Raw genomic sequence first — 15,894 nt, forward strand, 5'->3', positions numbered from 1 at the left:
TGCCGCTCACTGACGAACACCGAAAAGGTAATGAAAGCATGCGATGCTGCATAACAGCGCATAAAGCTTCACTCAGAACTGCAGAAGTCTCATCTGTTACACCCCGTTTTTGCGTAATACTAGTGTCGATCGTCAATTAAAGCTCATGGTGTTCACATTTGCCACTTGAAGTAAAAATCTGAAAGGCGATGATTTTCCTGTTATATACACTCCTGGAAATTGAAATAAGAACACGGTGAATTCATTGTCCCAGGAAGGGGAAACTTTATTGACACATTCCTGGGGTCAGATACATCACATATTCACACCGACAGAACCACAGGCACATAGACACAGGCAACAGAGCATGCACAATGTCGGCACTAGTACAGTGTATATCCACCTTTCGCAGCAATGCAGGCTGCTATTCTCCCATGGAGACGATCGTAGAGATGCTGGATGTAGTCCTGTGGAACGGCTTGCCATGCCATTTCCACCTGGCGCCTCAGTTGGACCAGCGTTCGTGCTGGACGTGCAGACCGCGCGAGACGACGCTTCATCCAGTCCCAAACATGCTCAATGGGGGACAGATCCGGAGATCTTGCTGGCCAGGGTAGTTGACTTACACCTTCTAGAGCACGTTGGGTGGCACGGGATACATGCGGACGTGCATTGTCCTGTTGGAACAGCAAGTTCCCTTGCCGGTCTAGGAATGGTAGAACGATGGGTTCGATGACGGTTTGGATGTACCGTGCACTATTCAGTGTCCCCTCGACGATCACCAGTGGTGTACGGCCAGTGTAGGAGATCGCTCCCCACACCATGATGCCGGGTGTTGGCCCTGTGTGCCTCGGTCGTATGCAGTCCTGATTGTGGCGCTCACCTGCACGGCGCCAAACACGCATACGACCATCATTGGCACCAAGGCAGAAGCGACTCTCATCGCTGAAGACGACACGTCTCCATTCGTCCCTCCATTCACGCCTGTCGCGACACCACTGGAGGCGGGCTGCACGATGTTGGGGCGTGAGCGGAAGACGGCCTAACGGTGTGCGGGACCGTAGCCCAGCTTCATGGAGACGGTTGCGAATGGTCCTCGCCGATACCCCAGGAGCAACAGTGTCCCTAATTTGCTGGGAAGTGGCGGTGCGGTCCCCTACGGCACTGCGTAGGATCCTACGGTCTTGGCGTGCATCCGTGCGTCGCTGCGGTCCGGTCCCAGGTCGACGGGCACGTGCACCTTCCGCCGACCACTGGCGACAACATCGATGTACTGTGGAGACCTCACGCCCCACGTGTTGAGCAATTCGGCGGTACGTCCACCCGGCCTCCCGCATGCCCACTATACGCCCTCGCTCAAAGTCCGTCAACTGCACATACGGTTCACGTCCACGCTGTCGCGGCATGCTACCAGTGTTAAAGACTGCGATGGAGCTCCGTATGCCACGGCAAACTGGCTGACACTGACGGCGGTGGTGCACAAATGCTGCGCAGCTAGAGCCATTCGACGGCCAACACCGCGGTTCCTGGTGTGTCCGCTGTGCCGTGCGTGTGATCATTGCTTGTACAGCCCTCTCGCAGTGTCCGGAGCAAGTATGGTGGGTCTGACACACCGGTGTCAATGTGTTCTTTTTTCCATTTCCAGGAGTGTAGTTATTGAGAAGCCACATTAGCCACTGTAATTAACAAGTCAGATAAGTAATTAAAGATAATTGAGGGTCACTGTAGAGCATTTTGATAGTTTTCTCTTTTGTGAAACTTAATTTAAACCTAGAGTATAGGTGTGATATGGCATAGGTCATCCTTCGATCCATTGTAGAACTTGGAAACCCATTCAGGGAGTATTCGTTCACATTTTTGTTGAACGCAGTTGGTTTTTACCATCCTGTATTAAAACAATTCCTTTTATCAATAGTGCAATTTATAAACAATGTTTTGTGAGTAGATTAAAATTTACAATGGTAAACTTAACTGCTTTTTCGACGTTATTTTACCAGCTAACTAAAAATAGGAAAGCCTTGAACCCCATCCACTAAATTTAGTTAGTATTAAGATTCTTTTACAGGGAGTGCAGTGGAGCTGACGCTGAAGTCATTAAGTATTTGGTTATATCATCGCTAGTCTCACTGAACTCTTCTGAACTCTACATGTCATGTGTGGTCTGGCGTCTCCTTACCAGCAACAGGTCCCAAGTTCAAACTAGTCAATTCCCTAAAAAACACGCTCAGAGCGTCGTTGCGCGAAAGTGGTAGAGAGACACGCTATAGAACAAACAGATACCACGCAGAATGTTAGACAGTGTCTATAGCCTTGGCGCTTGTTTGGTAGCCTACTGAACGGGACTTGAGTGTTTTCCCTAAATTTATATTTACTCATTCAATAGGCAAAGTAATTGAAAATGGCTCTGAGCTCTATGCGACTTAACGTCTGAGGTCATCAGTTGCCTAGAACTTAGAACTAATTAAACCTAACTAATCTAAGGACATCACACACATCCCTGGCCGAGTCAGGATATGAACCTGCGACCGTAGCGGTCGCTCGATTCCAGACTGTAGCGCCTAGAACCGCACGCCACTCCGGCCGGCCAAAGTAATTGATTTTCAACGAATGGATGCTAGTTATTTCGCTTCACTTTTCCTGGAAACCTTGCAACTCGTTTTCCTCTGTTTAAGTTTATACCAATGTCGGAGTGATAGAAATCAAAAACTATTTTTTGCAACTTCTGGTGTGCCACAGCCCCTTACACAATCTGTATTTCAAACATTTCTTAAACGTGAAACTTCCTTGCAGATTAAAGCTGTGTGCCGGACCGAGACCCGAATTCGGGACCTTTGCCTTTCGCGGGCAAGTGCTCTACTGACTTTTGTTACCGTCATTTTGTTCTGTATTGTTCGTTGAATTTGTTCGGGGCGGACGTCCGATGACACCCGCTGAGGTTCTTCGTTGATTCGTTCACTTACCTTTTTTATTACAGAGACCGATACACTGACCTGCCGTGCCGGCGGCCGACAGTGAGGACATTGTAGGTAGTCGACAGTGCGTTCCAGAAGTAGGACGCAGTGGCCTGGGCGCCGCTACTTGCGACGCATTCTGAGGAAGGCCAAAGCCCATTTCTTGCACCAGTTCGTAGTGTGCGTGGCTTTCTCACAGAGTTCAGTACTGCAGCTGACCTCTGGTGAGTAGTGTTCCGTGTCTTAGTGCTGAGATAATGGAATTCGCTGAGACCACCGAAAGAAGCCTTTACTGATTTACAACGGGCATCAGTATATAGTGGGCTATACAAATAAACAAGAAGAGACTTATTGACGTTGTGTAAACTTTAAAAACAATAAATGCAAAAGAAGATTATCGTCAAAAAATATACAGTTTTAGGGGAGGGTAGTCGTGTTTCTATTCCAGACGAAGCAGCAAATGAAGTGGGAAAACATTTTGTTAGGGCCAAGAGGCAGGCAAAAGAAACAGACGCTATAGTTTCATCAGTTTACGTTGAAGAAGTAGGACAGCTCTTCGATCGAGACGACGACTCACTAACATCATTGCAATCACACAGAAGTGCGAAACAATCGTTACATAGCTTTAGGTGAAAATACGAGGGCTATTCGGAAAGTGAGGAACGATAGGTCGCGAAATGGAAACCACAGTGAAAATCAGAACTGTTTTATTTGCAACAGTTAGCTACAACTTCCAGCTACTTATCTCCATTGTCGCCTATCCGACTTACACGTTTGTCGTAGCGTTGTACGAACTTTCCAATACTCTCTTTATAGATGGCAGTCAGTGCTTTCCGCCAATTCCCTACGCTGGCCTACAGCTTCTTGTCTGTGCCAAAATGTTGTCTTCATAGCCAGCAGTTCATGTGAGCAGAGATGAAACTCAGAGGGCTACTACTACGGGCTGTATTGTGGGTAATCAAACATTTCCAATTTAAAACGATGCAGGAGCATCTTCATTGCCCCTGCAGAATGCGGCTGAGAATTGTCTTGAAGAAGACGCACGACAGATATGTAATGTTGGCTGCATAGCTTCAGGCGAAATTTCTCACCAGCCCCTCGTACTTGGCGGGAGACACTACTGTTCTAGGTATCTTTATGTGCTCCCTGTGTGCTCAGAACTAAAAAGAACGACGTAACGTGATCGACGGGCATACTAGAGACACTGCTCAACACACCTGTGCAAAACTTCATCGGATTTTCACTGTGGTTTCCATTTCGCGACCGATCGTTCCTTACTTTCCGAATAACCCTCGTATATGGGAACCACACAAGATGTCACCTGTTCTGGAGGAATATTCTTCCACGAAAATAATTTCCTGATGAATGATGGCAACAATTTTTTCCTTGCAGATGATAACAGGGGACCGAATGGCAGAATACTGGTGTTTTCCAGCGAAAAGGGAAAGCGTGTTTATCAAACTGCCAATCATTCTTTGTGGATGGAACGTTCAAGAGTTCGGGAAAGCTGTTTGGACAGTTGTTTATGCTCCACGCCGAGCTTAATAATTCTTGGGAGGGGGGGGGGGTTGGGGGGAGGGACAACAACTATTCCAGTGCTAACCCTTTGCTGTCAAATAAAAAGTGAAAAACATATAAACCTTTTTAAAAGCTGTTAAAACTAACGTTCCTGGACGGAACCCCACATCTCTACCTCTGATGATGGACTCCGAAATCGAGATCGTTCAAGCAGCTAACAATTTGTTTTCTGAAACTGAGGTACCTAGTTGCTGCTATCATTTTAATCAGTGTTTGTGGAAACAATTTCAATGTTGCGGCCTTGTTCCAGTCTATAAACAAAACGAGGAAATACGCTGTCACGTAAGAATGTATTCTGCCTTAGCACATCTTCCCATGGATATGTTGGATAATATTTGGCTGTATATTCAGGACAGCACGGGTGAAAACCAAAAGCATCAGGACTTTTATGACTATTTACTAGGCCAGTGACTTGATGGCGATAAATGCCGAGAGAGATGTTGAAATGCAGTGGAATGTGCCGTCGCACTGATGACGTCTCAGAGGAATGGACTTAAGAATATCAAAAGTTCATCCCAATGTTTAGTCAAAAATCTTCGAGGAGATGCGAAGTAACATGGACACCAGTTTGACCCACTAATTTTAAACTTTGATGAGAAAAGAAGAAAAAAGTCAGCAATGAAGACTGACGAAACGATTGAAAAGGATTTAAAGAAACGTCGAACTGATGGAAAATTAAAATCATGTCTGACTTGAGTGGCCTACAATCAGAAGCTACATGACGACTAAAATGTCAGAATCATTCAATAATTTTAAATATTAAAAAGTACTTTAATATAATCAGTAGCAAGCTTGTGAATATTATAAATATTATAAATGAACTTAATGGAGCACGAAAAGAGATTATCTTGTCGTTGTGTCCCTGGAAACGACACAAGGTGGGTTAATTGTCTTTTGAAATTTGTAAAATATTCTCTAGTGAAGACTGCCAAGACTACATCAAAAGCCAATGCTTTTCTAGAGAATAATCTCAGAATTATCCTTCAGGGCCGTCTTTAAGGACGGACACCGAATACAGAATCGTTGCAGGGGAAACGCAAGCAAATGACAAGCAGTTAAATCCATATTTCTCCCTCCGTTAGAAAATGAGCAAATCAGCACGAAACTGGTAAAAACAAAGTAAATTATCCTAAAGAAGTGATTGGTCGCAGTTTTGTAACCTTAAAACATATGTTAAAACTAATTGTTAGTAACATATGACTATAGCAGGGCTGTTGAGAATGCGGCTAGACAAGCAAGAGCGCTCTGGCAAACTCGTCGCCTGGGTTGTGAGCGATCGCTGTAAAACGGGACGGTCAGAAGTCCTTACGTAGCGCAGCACGGCCGGCTGGTAGCGGAGGAGAACCACAACCAGTATGCTGCCTTCAGAGGAACGATCATAATTAGGTTCGACGTAGCCTTACATACTGTTTATACGACACAGTGCTTAAGAGGAGGCTCCACTCAAAAATTTAACATCTCTTGTACTCAGTTTTTGGTACTCACACCACAATTTTCACATACCCGATTTTCTAGGTACATTCACAAGACATAGTCCAACGATTCTGTGCATTGAGTTTATGAGAAATATTAATAATTTCTTTTTAGTGTTCGTTTCAAATTTCAGTCTTCATTTTCTTTAAGTATCAATATATAAATGTGATCACAGAATAAACAAATTACATTTTCGATAATATTAATGCACAGAAGTAAACACATCAAGACTACTTCCTTCAAAAATTTCGTTAGGTTGGTAAATATTTACGATAAAGTTGGAACGCAGATTAGAAAAACAAGCTTATAGTAAAATCGATTTTAAAATTTTATCAGACGGTGAATGTTGCTACAAGGCACATACCCAATAAAATTCGGAGTATCGTCTTTCTTGAATTTTCTGAATAAAAGTCTACTCACAGTCTTCTTGAGGATGTGCAGTGGTAGAGACAGCCAACGGCCTCGCCGCAGTGGTAACGCCGGTTCCCGTCAGATCACCGAAGTTAAGCGCTGTCGGTCTGTGCTAGCACTTGGATGGGTCACCGTCCGGTCTGCCAAGCGCTGTTGACAAGCGGGGGGCACTCAGCTCTTGCGAGGTCAATTGAGGAGCTACTTGACTGAGAAGTAGCGGCTCCGGTCACGAAAACTGACAACGGCCGGGAGAACGGTGTGCTGACCACATGCTCCTCTATATCCGCATCCAGTGACGCCCATAGGCTGAGTCTGTCACGGCGGTCTTCCGAGACCTGTTCGGACGGAGTTAAGTTTAGTTCTAGTGGTAGAGATATCTGACTGTAAGCCAATGATTTTTTCCTTGTAGATTGTTGACTGTACTGAACAGGACTTCAGTGTATGCCCAAATTTATACACTCCTGGAAATGGAAAAAAGAACACATTGACACCGGTGTGTCAGACCCACCATACCTGCTCCGGACACTGCGAGAGGGCTGTACAAGCAATGATCACACGCACGGCACAGCGGACACACCAGGAACCGCGGTGTTGGCCGTCGAATGGCGCTAGCTGCGCAGCATTTGTGCACCGCCGCCGTCAGTGTCAGCCAGTTTGCCGTGGCATACGGAGCTCCATCGCAGTCTTTAACACTGGTAGCATGCCGCGACAGCGTGGACGTGAACCGAATGTGCAGTTGACGGACTTTGAGCGAGGGCGTATAGTGGGCATGCGGGAGGCCGGGTGGACGTACCGCCGAATTGCTCAACACGTGGGGCGTGAGGTCTCCACAGTACATCGATGTTGTCGCCAGTGGTCGGCGGAAGGTGCACGTGCCCGTCGACCTGGGACCGGACCGCAGCGACGCACGGATGCACGCCAAGACCGTAGGATCCTACGCAGTGCCGTAGGGGACCGCACCGCCACTTCCCAGCAAATTAGGGACACTGTTGCTCCTGGGGTATCGGCGAGGACCATTCGCAACCGTCTCCATGAAGCTGGGCTACGGTCCCGCACACCGTTAGGCCGTCTTCCGCTCACGCCCCAACATCGTGCAGCCCGCCTCCAGTGGTGTCGCGACAGGCGTGAATGGAGGGACGAATGGAGACGTGTCGTCTTCAGCGATGAGAGTCGCTTCTGCCTTGGTGCCAATGATGGTCGTATGCGTGTTTGGCGCCGTGCAGGTGAGCGCCACAATCAGGACTGCATACGACCGAGGCACACAGGGCCAACACCCGGCATCATGGTGTGGAGAGCGATCTCCTACACTGGCCGTACACCACTGGTGATCGTCGAGGGGACACTGAATAGTGCACGGTACATCCAAACCGTCATCGAACCCATCGTTCTACCATTCCTAGACCGGCAAGGGAACTTGCTGTTCCAACAGGACAATGCACGTCCGCATGTATCCCATGCCACCCAACGTGCTCTAGAAGGTGTAAGTCAACTACCCTGGCCAGCAAGATCTCCGGATCTGTCCCCCATTGAGCATGTTTGGGACTGGATGAAGCGTCGTCTCACGCGGTCTGCACGTCCAGCACGAACGCTGGTCCAACTGAGGCGCCAGGTGGAAATGGCATGGCAAGCCGTTCCACAGGACTACATCCAGCATCTCTACGATCGTCTCCATGGGAGAATAGCAGCCTGCATTGCTGCGAAAGGTGGATATACACTGTACTAGTGCCGACATTGTGCATGCTCTGTTGCCTGTGTCTATGTGCCTGTGGTTCTGTCGGTGTGATCATGTGATGTATCTGACCCCAGGAATGTGTCAATAAAGTTTCCCCTTCCTGGGACAATGAATTCTCGGTGTTCTTATTTCAATTTCCAGGAGTGTATTTACACAGTCAACAAGCAAAGTAATTGATTTCTAGCGACTGGTTGCCAATTATTTCCCTTCAGTTTTCCTGAAACTCTTGCAACTTGTTTTTCCCAGTTTGATATGCCAAGGTCAGGGTAAAAACGGTTCTGTTCCATGGTGACAGAAATCAAAAATTATCTTTGGCATCTTTCAGTGTGCCGTGGCCCCTTACGCAGACAGTGTTTCAAATTTCTTGTAATTCGAATACATCCAAACCATTTTGAGATCTTTGAGGAAACACTCCAAGATGTGAAATAGCCATTAAATTTCTTTTTGAAAAAATTGAATTTTTTGAGCGGAATGTCCCCTTCAAATGGAGAGTAGCAGTTCTTAAAGACATGAAAAGTAGCATGGTGGTCGCTTTAGGAACTTCAAAGGCCGGCCGGTGTGGCCGTGCGGTTCTAGGCGCTTCAGTCTGGAACTGCGTGAACGCTACGGTCGTAGGTTCGAAGCCTGCCTCCGGCATGGATGTGTGGGATGTCCTTAGGTTAGTTAGGTTTAAGTAGTTCTAAGTTCTAGGGGACTGATGACCACAGATGTTAAGTCCCATAGTGCTCAGAGCCATTTTTTTAACTTCAAAGTCGTCAGACACATCAACATTTATGTATCAGTGCAGGATACCTAGTCTGTATGTTTATTGTATGCGATGGTGTCTTGAAACGCTTACTGTTCTATTAACGTGCTGCTGGTAAACCTTTCTGGCTATAAGGTCGTAGTCCACGAAACTCTTCTGTTCCTAACGTTTCGTATAGAACTGCGCTGAACATCATCAGAGACGTTGCTCCTACGTTCAGTTTTGCCTCTGAAGACGTCCAGAGCACTTTTGGACGAAACGCCAGGAATAGAAGAGTTTCGTAGACTGCTACCTTATACCTCGAAAGTTTTACGAGCAGCAATGTCATCCGTTCAGGGAAGCCTTCGTTCTATTAGTGTGCGTCAAAACTTTTAACTCTACGAAAAAAGCCAGTTTGCAACATCATTTCAACAGATTTCCATGCAAAAGATTATGGACGCTTGGAAGGTGGGCAGCGAGAAGTCTAAGTGCAGAAATTAAAAACGAAAAAAAAAAAAAAGAAACTCCGCTTTTAAGCAATATGACTGAAGAAAGTATTCATCATATGGGAGCAGAGAAATAAAGGTCTCAGTAATTTTCTCAACATTTTCACAATGAAAATAAGAAATACCCCTTCCTGATGGCTGTGGCTCTGGCAACATGAAAATCTGTATCCATCTTATGACCTAAGTTTCCACGTGAAAAAATCTTTCATTCCCCTAATCGCTATCGCTATTTTCCACGTCAAATCCATTCCTCCCCTTACGACAAGACACAGTCATTTTCTCTGAATTTGTCGAAACACTGACCACAGTACACATACTTTACTGACTTACTGACCACAGCGAATCTCTCACGCATCCCTTACTAAGTATAATACTTGGCCGATGACTGAATGTTGGCGATACCAAACCATACTGAGGGAAAATCCGCGATGGATGGATATGCCTCATTTGTTTTTCTTATGAGCGGTATAACTGTGTCTTATGAAAAGAGATGTAATCGTCTTACAAGCCACCAGATGTTAAAAACATGATCGCAACTGCTGTGTTACTGTCGCCCTGCAGTCTTGGTTCTACAGGGACACACAAGTATCGCTAACGATATCAAATTTAAAAGCTAACAAGCTTTATAAATCGAGGTATGGTTTTGCTTCCAAATGCAGTGGTCTTCACACAAATACCGCGACAATGAATATAAACGGTGATCACGAGTTGTGTATTAACAGACTGAAAGTATGGGTGCACGTCGCCATTGGTGTAAGCTCGTAATAATATCAACGAATTTAGAAAGTGATTTGGCTAAAGAACATGGTATTAAGTCGGTATTTGCAACTCCCTCATGCCGCCGCTAGAAATTTCTGGTGTTGGCAATCAGTATTCGTAAAGCATTCTATCCCATTGCCACGTCACAGGTTCCACGATATACGCACTGGTTTAAAGGTGAGGGAGGATGATGGTTGACTGAGAATGATCACATACAGTAGATGGTGTGCTACGCAACGAAATACTTAAAAAAATGATACGCTTGACTGAGGTCATAAGAAATGTACAAAATCCTATGATCGATACACTGGCTTTTCACATCTACAGTGTTACTGGTAGAAATGCCGTCTGCCATTTAGAATTAAGTCTTTCCATTCAATCACATACCTGTGTTGAATCCTATGGTGAGGTCTTTTAGCCGCGCGGGATTAGCCGAGCGGTCTTAGGCGCTGTAGTCATGGACTGTGCGGCTGGGCCCGGCGGAGGTTCGAGTCCTCCCTCGGACATGGGTGTGTGTGTTTGTCCTTAGGATAATTTATGTTAAGTAGTGTGGAAGCTTAGGGACTGATGGCCTTAGCAGATAAGTCCCATAAGATTTCACACACATTTGAACATTTGAGAGGTCTTTTAATGATTACAGCCAGTGGTTAGTCATATTCGTGGTACTCTCATATCTCTAAATGAGTCACCCTTTTCGAACCCATCTACTACAGTAAAATTCCGTAGTGGTTTTAGACAGCTCCTATGCATCTTGAAACTACTCCTCAGCCTCTGGTCCACCCTCCCTGCAGCTTTATCCATATGATCATTCCGTTTAAGTTGAAACGGAGCAGGAGTTGGGCGACACTATATTTAAGGTCTTCTGCAAACCATGGAGAAACAGGGTGAGCTGCATTAATGCAACAGGATCGTCTCTTTTGACCACCCAGTGGATATGAGAGCATTTTGTCATAGCTCCACCAACTGTGTACGATGTGTAAGGCCAATGGTTCAAATGGTTCAAATGGCTCTGAGCACTATGGGACTTAACAGCAATGGTCATCAGTCCCCTAGAACTTAGAACTGCTTAAACCTAACTAACCTAAGGACATCACACAACACCCAGTCATCACGAGGCAGAGAAAATCTCTGACCCCGCCGGGAATCGAACCCGGGATGTAAGGCCAATGTCATCACATCGCCAGAGACATATTCAATTGGATGAAGTAACTCCTGAAGTAGCTCACGCTCAAATACAAGAGAAGGCTGTGGTGTTTCCCACAGAAGTGTGTATTTACATCGCAAATTGCTTAAACATTCTTGCTTCATCTGCAAAGCTCTCTCTCTCTCTCTCTCTCTCTCTCTCTCTCTCTCTTTGTGCTGTGGTACATTTAGTTCCTCTGACATCTTCAAGTTATGTATGTGATAGTATTCTGCACATTGCTTAAACATCAGATATAATAACTCCCAAAGCAGTTCATGTTCAATGACATAGTGTGTCTGTGTGCTGGAAATGGGAAGGAGGAAGGTTGCAGGTATTTCCAATGCAACAGAAATTACTCAGTGAACGACAGCCCCTGCGGCTACCGTGTTGTGGTGCCATGAGTCCAGTGCGTGGCCTCTCTTCCACTGGACGCAGAGACGCTGGGGTGAATGTCTTGTCTGTTGTGCTTCAGAAGACCGGCGGACTTTTATCGAATGATCTACAGTTACAGCACACACATTTATCAGCATCAGTTGCAAAAGTTAACTTAGCCCCATCTTGCTGGATCTCGATTATCTGTTGATGAAGTACATCTGTCTTCTTCATACATTCACCAAATATCATCCCTTTCCAAGCAGCATGCAGGTGGCTCTCTGGACACAGTCCTCAGCTGCATAACTGCACCTAATATACCGATTAAACTCCTCCTTCTCCAGCACAGACATCTCATCCATTGAACACATAGTACACACAGTAAACAATTATGTCCATCCTCCCAGTCCAGCAGCCCAGCGCAGACTGAGTCCTTTTCCCATCAGTTTCCAAATGGGTGAGGGAGGGGGGAAGGGAGTGGAGGGGGAGAGATGGGGTGGCACTAGGTTGTGGAGGTAGCCCAATTGACCAAAATGTGCGCTAAAATTTGAAATTCCCACCATGACGTTACTGCGATGTTGCCACATCTATTGCCACCATCTTGGATCCGTCATCTTGAATAAATTTGGTAACAATAACCAGTTGGGTGACGCTGCGTTACTCTGCTACTCACGAACCATTTTCCCCCCTTCTCATCTGACTGGAGTTTGTGCTCGCCCTTCAATGACCTCGCCGGAGGCGCGACATTCAACCCTAATCTTCCTTAATTTTGGTAGACCACCTCTATACCTGAGTGGTCAGCGCGGCAGAATGCCACACCAGGCGCCTGCGTTCGATTCCCGGCCAAGTCGGAGATTGCTCAGCTCGGAGACTGGGTGTTGTGTTGTCTTCATCTTCATTTCAAATTCGTCGATACATAAGTTGCCAAAGTGGTGTCAACTAGAAAGATTTGCACTGTGCGACCAGCCTGCCTGACAGGAGACCCTAGCCACTAGCACATTTCATTTTCTTTTGATTAACACTCTTCTTGGGTAGTTTTCTTAGCGCGTCACATGACCTCAAGCAGAGACATTACTTCATAAAGCCGGTGGGCGCACTGAAATTTGAAGACAAACGACTTCCGTAAATAAAAAAGTACTCCTTTCGTTACTATATGAATTATGAGTGATTTCATTTTATTGAGCTTTTGATAGACGAAAGGCTGACTTACAAAACTGAGAGTGCCTCTTCTGACACAAAAGCTTGATTTTTAACTCGTTGCTACTTTCATTACAGAAATAAATCTTGTTCACCGCAAATCACTGTGCTTTCCTTTCACAACCGCATGCAAAATCTGTGCTATAAAGCTATATTCAGCAATTTGATCCTGCATGCCAGCCGTTTTGTACTGCTTTCTAGATACATATCATGGATCACACAGTATTTTTCTCATGTTATATATAGTCTTATTCATCGAGCTCAGACAACTCTGAACATTTTTTTCTGCAAGCATGATTCCTAACGATCGTCATGTTTCACCTTGAGTTAATTTTCTGCAGAACGAGTAAGTGTGCACTGGGAGTTGAGACATTGAGTGCTGAGTCACGACAAGTTTGTTCATTGTATAATAAGTGTCGACGGAAGTTACACAATGGCAGAAACATGTGTGTCATTGTCATAGCCTTGCAAAGCGTCTTTTCCGGTTCAAAACTGGCATTACATTGTTTAACCAGTATACGTGAAAACAATAATTTTTCGCTCGTAATTACATACATTCAGAACACAATAACATTAGTGATTTGAAAAATGCACAAAAAATAGAGAGGGAATGTTCTTGATTTAGAGACCTTCCAGAGAACACTATTAGGTCTGTAACCAACATCAGTAGGTAAGTCAGCACCTCCCGAAATACAGCAAACCTACACACGTCATATAAAGTGACAATAGCTTTTTAGAGAGTCAACGCATTACAACAGACATTGACTCACAGCCTAAGGAATAAATTAGATCAATTTGTTTTTCGGATTCAGGCGCAGACAAAATTATATATAAAGTGCGCTAAGCTACTACAAGAGACGGACTGTCAGATGTTCACACGCGAGATACTCGTATTTTGAATAGTAAAAGCTCTCGTTCATACGGATACACGAAGGCACTAAGACATTCAGACATTTTTATTACATGTATCTACTCTATCCAATAGAGTAACTAAAAATTTGTGTGCAGCACAAGAAACTCATTGCATTATCGCAACACAATGAAAAGATGGGTGTTAAGTCCACTGCTTGAAATGTTTTTCTTCTACCCAAAAATCAAAAGTATAACAAAAGAAATTTGTGTAAAAGCATTATATCTAAGCAAGCGCTTCATTTAAATACATAAATTTAGATTTTCTACTGAAACAGTTTCAACGGTGCCCGTTGCCTAGAAATGGAACATCTTCATCTCGTGGTTGCGACGAACTTTCAATAGTGTGATGTGTGAGTGTGAATTTCTGATCGCAAAAGGAATCACATGATCCGTAAGTAGACCTAAAATGTGAAAGAATTCACTTTCAAATAAAGTAACGATTTTGAAATTTCCAGTTTTCCTTGTGTTACAATGCAGATTACATATAAATACAGACCAAACAGTACTTCAGAATGAAGGAAATTACTTAAATGTGTTGTGATTTGATCAAAAAAGCTACAGGTACGGGATTTCTTTCTTTCTGATCTATAATTATAAACATGCTATTGTGAAGAATGCATTATTTTATGATTGTAACTATGCAGTAAATCCAACATTTTCATTTCATGTTGGAGTTGTTTCGTTCCATTTAATAGAAAATCGGTCATTATTTAACCTAGTTTCTCGTCTATTCTCTATAAGCCACGGTATGATGGGTCGTGCAGGGACTTCCAATAGCACCATCATTTCTATTCAGTTCCGCACGCAAATAGTGAAGGATTGAACACCGTCGGTAAGCCACTGCATGAGTTCAAATTTGGCTGATTTTGCTGTTACGGCCACTACGGGAGATATGTGTGGGAGAAATCAACATATTGCCTGACTCTTCTTTGAATACATGCTCTCGAAATTTCAACAACAAACCCTCAATTGATGCACAAAGCCTTTCTTGCACTCGGTTTGACGTAATACTATCGTTCTTACTAAATCAGTCCGTGATGAAATGCGCCGCTTGTGTTTGATCGTTCTCCACCGCCTCCATTATTTCTACCTGGCAAAGCACAGCACTCAGACTGACGAACCACACTCTAGAATCGGTGTGTTTTCACTTCTTCCGTGAATGAATTACATTCTCTTAGGGTTCTTCCAGCGAATCTCAGGCCGGCATTTACTTTAATCTGGTCGATCAGTTTCAGGCCATTGTGTAGGGCTACTGCTACATATGTACTGCCGGTCACAGTCCGCCTGCTTAGCTGGGTGGTAACGTAGTCGCCTCCCATGCAAGTGGGCCGGGTTGGAGATTTTCTCCGCTCGGGGACTGGGTGTTGTGTTGTCCTCATCATCATTTCATCCACATCACCGGCGCGCAAGTCGCCCAATGCGGCGTCGAATGAAATAAGACATGCAATTGGGGGCCGAGCTTTCCTGACTAGGGGCCTCCCGGCCAACGATGCCATGCGCCCATTTCATTTTTAACTGCCGGTCACAAAAAAGTGGAGCACTCGGAAAGGGAGGAGAAAACGAAATGAAACCTCACGGACTGAGAGGTGTGTGATGTTATTTCGGTGATTACAAAATCGAGTCAGTTTTACAAAGAACATAGCAGTGTGAGCCCGCTTATAATATGACTTTTCATGCCCTCTGAGCTAGATGCATTCACTGATTTAATTGGTAAGGATCTCTACAGCCGTTGTATCCTCTCCTGATGCAAGTTGGCGTGGTCTTTAATATCCTGGATACTGGTAGTGGGGTGAACTGAAGCCCGAGCTGGTACCATAAACGTTCTGTCGGCGACAGATCTGGGGATCTTGGTACTTACTGGAGTACCTCAGCATCATGCAGACTGCTCATGGAGATACGTGCCGTATGTGGACGGGCATTGTCCTGTTGAATAGTACCACCATGGTACTGTCACATGAGATGTAACACATGAGGACGCCGGATATCTGTGACGTACCGTTGTACTGCCAGAACTCCCTCAGTCACTGTCAGCCGTGACTTGAACTTATAATGGATGGCGCCACACGCCATGACACCATGACTAACACCGCTACGCCTCTCCAAAATACTGAATGAAT

Source organism: Schistocerca nitens, chromosome 2 (genome assembly GCF_023898315.1).
Source record: "Schistocerca nitens isolate TAMUIC-IGC-003100 chromosome 2, iqSchNite1.1, whole genome shotgun sequence".
In the NCBI taxonomy this organism is placed as follows: Eukaryota; Metazoa; Arthropoda; class Insecta; order Orthoptera; family Acrididae; genus Schistocerca; species Schistocerca nitens.